Source organism: Helianthus annuus, chromosome 7 (assembly GCF_002127325.2).
Source record: "Helianthus annuus cultivar XRQ/B chromosome 7, HanXRQr2.0-SUNRISE, whole genome shotgun sequence".
NCBI lineage: Eukaryota > Viridiplantae > Streptophyta > Magnoliopsida > Asterales > Asteraceae > Helianthus > Helianthus annuus.
The window spans coordinates 33823025-33831888 of record NC_035439.2 but is presented as its reverse complement, the minus strand read 5'-3'; the positions used below and the strand labels follow the sequence as shown (position 1 = coordinate 33831888).

The following is an 8864-nucleotide window of genomic DNA, read 5'->3' as shown; positions in this document are numbered from 1 at the left end:
AGCAAAGGTATTTGATGTGTGTAAAATGCAACATATAAATTACATCAAATGAAGCATAAAACTAACCCTTTTCAGTACTAATGTTGGAAAAAGTGTGCTTTTGTCTTCCTTTTGTATTTTCAGGGTTAAAAGAGCTTAAATGAACAAAAGAAGCAAAAACACAGCCAAATCTAACATAAATACAAGAAAAGGAATAAACGTGGCATGCCCGACCCCTCGATAGCATCTTCCCAAGCAAAAAAACAAGAGATCGGAAGGCTGAACACGCCCCGTGCCCAGCAGACACGGGGGCGTGCCCAGCTCCACACGGCCGTGGTCAACGCTAAGATTCGCAAAATCCAAGCAAATCTTGATAGTACAGATACGCTTCTGCACACGGGGCCGTGCCCAGTGGACACGGGGTTATGGACAACTAATGCAGACAAACTGCAATTAATGAAGAAAGAGAAAGTGGATGGACACGGGGCCGTGTCTGGGCTTCAGTGCAGGCTATAAATAGAGGTGCTTGGTTCACTTCAAAAGCATCCCTTGACAAACCACATCTCTCCCACTTCACCCACTCTCCACCACCATCACAACACCCAAATCCACCACCGTCATCCATCATCCATCATAGAGTGTGTGTAGTAGTCTCGGGATCCAAGATTGATAGTAAGAGTTCTTGACAATCAAAGGCCATGTTTGCCTAAGTCTCTTACATCACTTGGTGAAGACAAGCATTTAGTGTAATACTTTTGTTTTTTTAATCTTTTCTCACTTTTTATTTGGTTTTGTATTAATGACTTTAATAACTAGTTTCTTATGTTGAAGGTGAAACTTTCTTATCATTTGTCCGTGGTGTCTTGGCATTATTTTACTGTCTATATAAAATAAAATATTTACACCATTCATATCTCTACGGTCTATATAGAGATATGTTGGCTACCTGGTCGGGGGTTAAGGGAATGGTTAGGTAAGGTTCTTGCCTTGTTCAGTGTATAGATCCTACAAGGACCTAGGTCAAGCTTACTAGGACCTCCTTCAATACCCACTGGTATTGGATGTCGGGGGTGCGAATGGCTTGATCCCCTCATATGTAAACTACTATTAATACATTAACCCGACTACTTGGGATTGTATCCCTGCTGACTCAAACCACTTAGCCGAGGGTAACGTCACCTTTAAAAGAGGGGCCTACCACATTACGCATTAATAAATTAATTAATTATCTTTCAATAATCCAACCCTTTAGGATTGTATCCTTGCTGACTCAAACTACTGGGTAGAGGGTAACGTCACCTTCAAAAGAGGGGCCTACCACTATAACTAAGATAATCTCTTAAAAAGTGCAAAAATGTGGAAAACATCAAAGGTTACACTAAAGGCGAGTCAGATCCAAGTGATTCATCTTGTCTATCTGTTTTATTTTATTTTTATTTTCAGCATTTTTAGTTTTTAATTTCATGTTTAAACCTTTTTCTAAAATTTTGATTTGATTAGACGTTGAGGATAAACCGGTATTTAAAGCTCTTGTGTCCTTGGACGACCTCGGTATCTTACCAACGCTATACTACGCTCACGATGGGTGCACTTGCCCATATGTGTGTTTAGTGTTAGTAGAATATCGTGTTTTATAAATTTAAAACTTGACTAAAGTGTTAAAAAGGGCTAAAAATATTGTTAAAATCATATAACGCTACACACGCATCAGAGCCCCACCCATGAGGACCAGATTTGGCCCATGAGGTGACTATGTCTTCCAGCTAGAAGCCCGGTTCAAAATCCGCCAGGATTGAGCCTTCCTGCATCACGTCACACATATTAATGGCCTTGCAAACCGTTAATTGATACGTTTTCCTTGTTGCTTTTATATCGGGTTAACAAATACATACATACTTAGAATGATTACAAGGTTTATTCGTGCACACATACAAAACACATGGACTCGCTCAACTTTTGTTGATGTTTTCAAACTACATGTATTTTAGGAAACTAAATATGGATCTGGCGGGCGTTGGAAGTTTTCAAGTGTTGTCTGAAATAAAAGATGTCATCGAGTGTCTAAGGGTTTGGATTGTGTATCTTATCTTGGATAAGATACATAGTTCAAAGCCTAGTTGTTATTAGTGTCTTTTATCGAGTCCTCATGGAACTTTAAACAAATTTGGATGGTTTGTAATGTGAATTTGAAGTCTCAAATATCTGTTAGATAATGATTGGTTGTATTGTCTGAAACATATCTATGGATGAACATCTTGGGTTTTATCATATAGTTGTTTGTTATGGTTGAATGCAATGGTATTAAGCAAGTCACACATAATCACGCTTCCGCAAAAGTCAGGGTGTGACACTTGGGATGAGTGTCCACTTATAGGCTAAAGCATGTCTTCGCGATACATTATTATAACCCACTTACTTTGGTTAATCACCGTGACGTTTGTTTGTTTTAGTTAATGAACGAATGGTCACAATCTTTATGTTTTGTCAATATATTTAAACATTCTATTTTGACTATCCAATGTCATCTCACTCGTTTCTCATGTTTCCTTGTTCCTTTTTATATAATGCCTCCTAAACGCGATCAAACTCAGGATGCTGCACTCGCAACCCTTGTCGCTCAGCAGATTGCTGCTGTGATTCCGAACCTTATTACCCATATAAATCAAGCGAACAATAACAATAACAATGCTCAGTGTAGCTACAAAACGTTCAATTCGGCTAAACCACTGAAATTTTTTGGGTCTCAAGGAGCAACTGCACTCCTACGATGGTTCGAGAGTCTAGAAAGCACATTCTGACATGTTTAGTGTCCAAATGAGCGAAAGGTTGAGTTTGCATCTAGTGTTTTTTGAGAAACGCGCATTAACATGGTGGAACAGTGTGATGAGAGACAGGGGTGCCGATGTGGCGTTGGCTCAAACCTGGGAAGAGCTTCGGGCTCTAATGATGAAGGAATTTTGTCCTCGTCATGAACTCAGGGCACTGGAAAGGGAATTCTATAATCTTAAACAAGATAGCGGTGAGCATCGAGCCTACACGGACCGATATGAGGAACTAAGTCTGTTATGTCCAACAATGGTTACGCCTTTGGATAAGGCAATTAAAAAGTACCTTGATGGCCTCCCTGACCCAGTTCAGGACATTGTTACTGGTAGTAACCCTATGATGCGTGTCGAGTGTAATATGTTTTTATTAATAATTTAAGCCCATTTTACACTTTGGTCAAGTTTTAAATTTATAAAACACGATATTCTACTAACACTAAACACACATATGGGCAAGTGCACCCATCATGAGTGTAGAATAGCATTGGTAAGATACCGAGGTCGTCCAAGGACACAAGAGCTTTTAATACTGGTTTATCCTCAACGTCTAATCAAATCAAAATTTTAGAAAAGGTTTTAAACATGAAAAATAAAAACTAAAATGCTGAAAATAAAAATAAAATAAAAACAGATAGACAAGATGAATCACTTGGATCCGACTCGCCTTTAATGTAAGAGATTATCTTAGTTATAGTAGTAGGCCCTCTTTTGAAGGTGACGTTACCCTCAACCCAGTGGTTTGAGTCAGCAAGGGTACAATCCCAAAGGGTCGGAATATTGAAAGATAATTAATTAAGTTATTAATGCGTAAAGTGGTAGGCCCCTCTTTTGAAGGCGACGTTACCCTCGGCTAAGTGGTTTGAGTCAGCAGGGATACAATCCAAAGTAGCCGGGTTAATGTATTAATAGTAGTTTATATATGAGGGGATCAAGCCATTCGCACCCCCGTCATCCAATACTAGTGGGTATTGAAGGAGGTCCTAGTAAGCTTGACCCAGGTCCTTGCAGGATCTATACAATGAACAAGGCAAGAACCTTACCAAACCATTCCCTTAAACCCGACAAGGTAGAACATATCTCTATATAGACCGTAGAGATATGAATGGTGAAAATCTTTTACTTTATATAGACAGTAAAGTAATGCCAAGACACCACAGACAAATGATAAAAAAGTTTCACCTTCAACATAAGAAATTAGTTATTAAAGTCATTAATACAAAACCAAATAAAAAGTGCGAAAATATTAAAAATCAAAAGTATTACATTAAATGCTTGTCTTCACCAAGTGATGTAAGAGACTTAGCCAAACATGGCCTTTGATTGACAAGAACTCTTACTATCAATCTTGGATCCCGAGACTACTACACACACTCTAAGTTGGATGATGGATGATGGTGGTGGATGTGGGTGTTGTAGTGGTGGTGGAGTGGTGGTGAAGTGGGAGAGAGGTGGTTTGCCAAGGGATGCCTTTGAAGTGAGCCAAGCACCCCTATTTATAGCCTTAACAGAAGCCTGACCACGGCCCCGTGTCCGCTGGACACGCCCCCGTGGCCATCATCTTTCGCTTTCTTCATTAATTACAATTGTCTGCATTAGGCTCCACAAGGCCCCGTGTTCGCTGGGCACGACCCCGTGTGTAGAAGCGTATCTGTACTATCAAGATTTGCAAGATTCTATGAATCTTAGCATTGACCACGCCCCCTGCTGAGCTAGGCACGCCTCCGTGCTGGGAATAGAAGCTTCTACAACTTTGTCATTTTCTGCAGACACCTGACCACGCCCCAGTGTCCGCTGGGCACGGGCCGTGGTCAGCCTTCTGTTTCTTGTTTTTGTTTGGGGAGATGATGTCGAGGGGTCGGGCATGCCACGTTTATTCCTTTTCTTCATATTTATGTTTGTTTTTTGCTGCATATTTGTTCCTTTTGTTCATTTAAGCTCATTTGGTCCTGAAAATACAAAAGGAAGACAAAACACACTTTTTCCAACATTAGTATTAAAAAGGGATAGTTTTATGCCTCATTTGATGTAATTTATATATTGCATTTTACACACATCAAATACCCCCACACTTGAATCTTTGCTTGTCCTCAAGCAAAACTCTTTATTATGTGGCTTACACACCCAAATGGAATGTGTAGAAAAGAAGTTCTAGGCTTGTCTTGAGTGTCGGGAATCCAAGATCTTTATTGGGTTTTATTTTTATACTATTTACAATCCTATTCGTTATGATTTATTCAGAACGTTTCATAGGAGAAATTACTTATTTAGGCATAACATGCCTCTTTAAAATTCCATTTATATACAAGTTCACATACCTCACGGGAGATCACTCAACACTCGGCCGAAGATGTATTTTTGTGAAACACTCGAGACCGGCATGAACTTACTTCTACCATATGCTTGCCAAGCAATCAATCCTCCTCTTTTTTTAACTATAAACCTTTGTAAATATCAAAAGGACTTGGGGAAGGGTTAGGCTTGGGTTAAAGGTAGGTGGTTTTGGGTTATTGGTTAGTAAAATGGCTAAAAGTGTAAAAAGCGTCGGTCGTCGTAAAACTTTTTGTTTTTGTGACTTTTATTCAAACTAAGCATTTTCAAACAAAGTTTCTTTAAGGAACTTGTTTGCTAGACTTCAGTTTTTTCTTATAAAGAACGTCACAAGAAAACCGAGCTTTTTGCAAAAATAAAGGGTTTAAAAGAAAAAAGGTTTTGGTGCGTAAAGGGTGTTTGTTTTGTGGGTTTAGAAAAGAAAAGGTTTAGGCTCAAAGGGGTTAACTAGGGGGATTTTCGGTAGGTGATAAAAAAAATGAAAAATAATGGTGTTGAAAGAAAAATGGGTTAGTCCTAATGCCTCCATCATTTACTTACTTGGGATTAAGTTGGTAAGTACCAGGAATGTATCGTCGTGGCAAGTTCTAGAGTCGTAAGAAACCATGCGGCTATTCACACAAGAAACGAAAAATGAGCATTTAGTTTAAAGATGTATGCTTGTATGCTCAATAAAGGCTCAAAACTCACTTTTTGTGGGAATAGGTTTATAATGTGATCTAGTATATATAATCAAATTTTAACTAGATTTGTCATGCCGTTTCATAATTTTCTTATGTTGGTTCTTTTTATCACGGCGCTATCGGTTGCAAATTTGTAAAAATATAACCTTTATAGAACTTGTTATTCCCAAATTAAACCAAGATTAGTAATAAAATCGAAAGGTTTTTGAAAAATTTGGGGTGATTAGCGGTTCCAATAGAGTTTTGTGTAAGGCTTGTTATTAGGACTTGCAAAATTCAAGGTTTTAGCATCCCCCCCCCCCACACTTAAATTACGCATTGTCCTCAATGTGTCCCAAATATAAGTTTTTAGGTTGATTGAATGTGTAAAAAGGTGTTTAAAAACAAAATTTTATGTTACTGGGCGTCTGGACACGAGCCCGTGTTGATCCGGGCACGGCCCCGTGCCCAGATTGCCAGTATCATATTTAACAGGAGGCTGGGCATGAGAGTGTGTTCAGTGAACACGAACCCGTGTCTAGTTACCTGAACTGGGCGTTTTCTGCAGAACCTCGGGCACGAGGGCGTGTTGGGCTAAGCACGGCCCCGTGCTGAACTTGCTGTAATGAAGAAAAATTGTCGGGAGGCTCTGTTTTTGTGCATGGGGTGTGGGCTCAAGGTTCCCTAAGTAACCTCCACCATTTTGAGTGTGTTTTATTCCTGAAAATTAAAACTAAACTAGAAAACATAAAGGTTAATCTAAACTAAAACTAAGGATAGTTCCGCGGAATACGTCTGTGGTGCGCCACGTTTATAAGGGTCCTTGGAAAGACCCAAAGTCAGTTATATGTTACCCAAGTGGGATATTTTGCATCCCATGTTGCACTGTTGGAGAGCATCATCCAAGCTTGAGTCTATGACATCCATGTAGTTGACCGGGTCGTCGTCTTCTACTCTTTTCCCAACCCCGAATTCATCTCTTTGTCCCCGACCCTCAATGTTAACTTCCCACCACTCATATCCACCATTGCATGAGCGGTGGCTAGGAATGGTCTTCCTAAAATGAGTGGTACTTCGGTGTCTTCCTCCATATCGAGTATGACAAAGTCGGCCGGGAAGACAAAGTCTCCGACTTTTACCAAAAGATTTTCAGCGACACCTTGTGGATATTTGATAGACCTATCGGCGAGTTGTATGCTCATCTTTGTGGGGCTTGTTTTACCTAACCCGAGTCAGTCAAACATTGATGCGGGCATGAGATTGATGCTAGCCCCAAGATCGGCTAGCGCAATCCGTATAGGTGATCCCCCAATGGAACAAGGGATGGTGAAACTTCCGAGGTTGATTTTCTTTTGTGGGAGTTTATTGAGTAGTACGGCGGAGCACTCTTCACTTAAATTAACTAATTGCAGTGTTTCAGTTCTCCTTTTGTGGGTGAGAAAGTCTCTCATAAATTTTGAATATTTAGGCATTTGAGTGAGGACCTCCACGAATGGAAGATTGATGTGTAATTGTTTTAGTAAGTTTACGAATTTTGTGAATTGCTCATCGGTCTTTTGGCGAAGTAACCGACCGGGGTAGGGCACCGGGGGGTTCTTAGTAGGTTCGTGATTTGGGGGAGGAGTTGTTTCTTTTTGAGGTGTTGATGAGTTTGTGGGTTGCATGGGTGGATTTTTGTCGAATGGAGGTAGCGGAGCCTCCTCAGGACCTACGGTACGGTTTCTCAATGTTATGAGATGCACTTACGCCTTTGGGTTGGTCTCGGTATTGCTGGGTAACGCACCTAAAATTTTGAGCTAGTCGATTTAGTTGTTTTTCAATATTTTTAATGCTATCTTGTTGATTTCTAAAACTTGATTCCATTGGTTGGAATCGATCCGAGTTTTTATTTTCAGTGTTAAAGATGAGGCGTGAGATAGTATCTTCAAGCCTCTCTCATCCCCCTTGTTGTTGTTGAGAGAAATTTTGTGACTCATTTCTTGGTTGTTGAAAGTTTGTTCGTTGGTTTTGGTTTGTTGATTACTACTATTGCCGGGTTCTCTCCAACCAAGGTTAGGGTGGTTACGCCATCCTTGGTTGTAGATACCCGTTGGAGGACCCGACGGCCTAGGTCTATTATCAATGTAGTTTACCGTTTCAGCTTTATTATCCAATTCTTTCTTACAACTCCAATTTTCATGTGGCCAAGCACAACCTTCGCAAGCCATAACCGAGGCCGTTTTTGCCATTTCTAACTTTTTGATTTTTGAAGAGAGGGCCTCGATTTGGGCTTGTAAAGAAGTGCTCTCATCAACCTTTTGGGCGCCCGGGGCAATAGATTTTGTGCCTCGGGGAGTGTGCCATTGAAAATTGTTTTGAGCAATTTCCTCAATTTGATTATAAATCTCATTTGGGCGATGATTACCTAGAAGTCCCCCGGAGCTAGAGTCGAGCGTTTGTCTTGTGTGTGGCAACAATCCATTATAGAAAGTGGATACTTGTTGCCATACTGCAAGACCATGATGAGGGCATTTTCTTAATAGCTCCTTGAACATTTCCCAAGTTTCATATAAGGATTCCCCGTCCTCTTGTGAGTATGTATTAATTTCAGTCATTAATTTAGCTGGTTTAGAAGGAGGGAATTACTTATATAAAAAAATTTGGGCTAGTTCAACCCGAGTGTTTACGGAACCACTTGGGAGGGTGTTAAGCCAAGCCTTAGCTTGGTCTTTTAGTGAAAACGGGAACATTCAGAGGCGGATGGCCTCGTTTGATGCCCCATTGATCCGAAAGGTATCACATATTTCCAAAAAGTTGGTAATCTGTAAATGGGGATCTTCGTCCGCAAGCCCATGAAAGGTTGCGGAGTTCAGGAGCATTTGTATCAAATGCGGCCGAAGTTCGAAGTTGTTGGAATCGACATTCGGTGCATTGATAGCGGCGCCGAGATTACCCGCTGTGGGCCTTAGGTAATCCATTTGGGTACGTTGATCCGCCATCAGAAGTGGGTCCCCCGAAACTTTCTCTTGGATTTTAGCCTTAAGTCTCTTTCTTAGAAAGCGTTCGAGTTCGTCTAGAGGTTCTTTTATGT

General features: G+C 40.5%; 1 non-coding gene across 1 annotated transcript; it reads left to right on the top strand.

Moving 5' to 3' along the window:
• The first annotated feature begins 8287 nt into the window (after positions 1-8287).
• Positions 8288-8394, top strand: LOC118480839. Its single transcript, XR_004863820.1, has one exon. It is a non-coding gene; the product is annotated as a small nucleolar RNA R71 (small nucleolar RNA).
• The last annotated feature ends 470 nt before the right edge of the window (positions 8395-8864 follow it).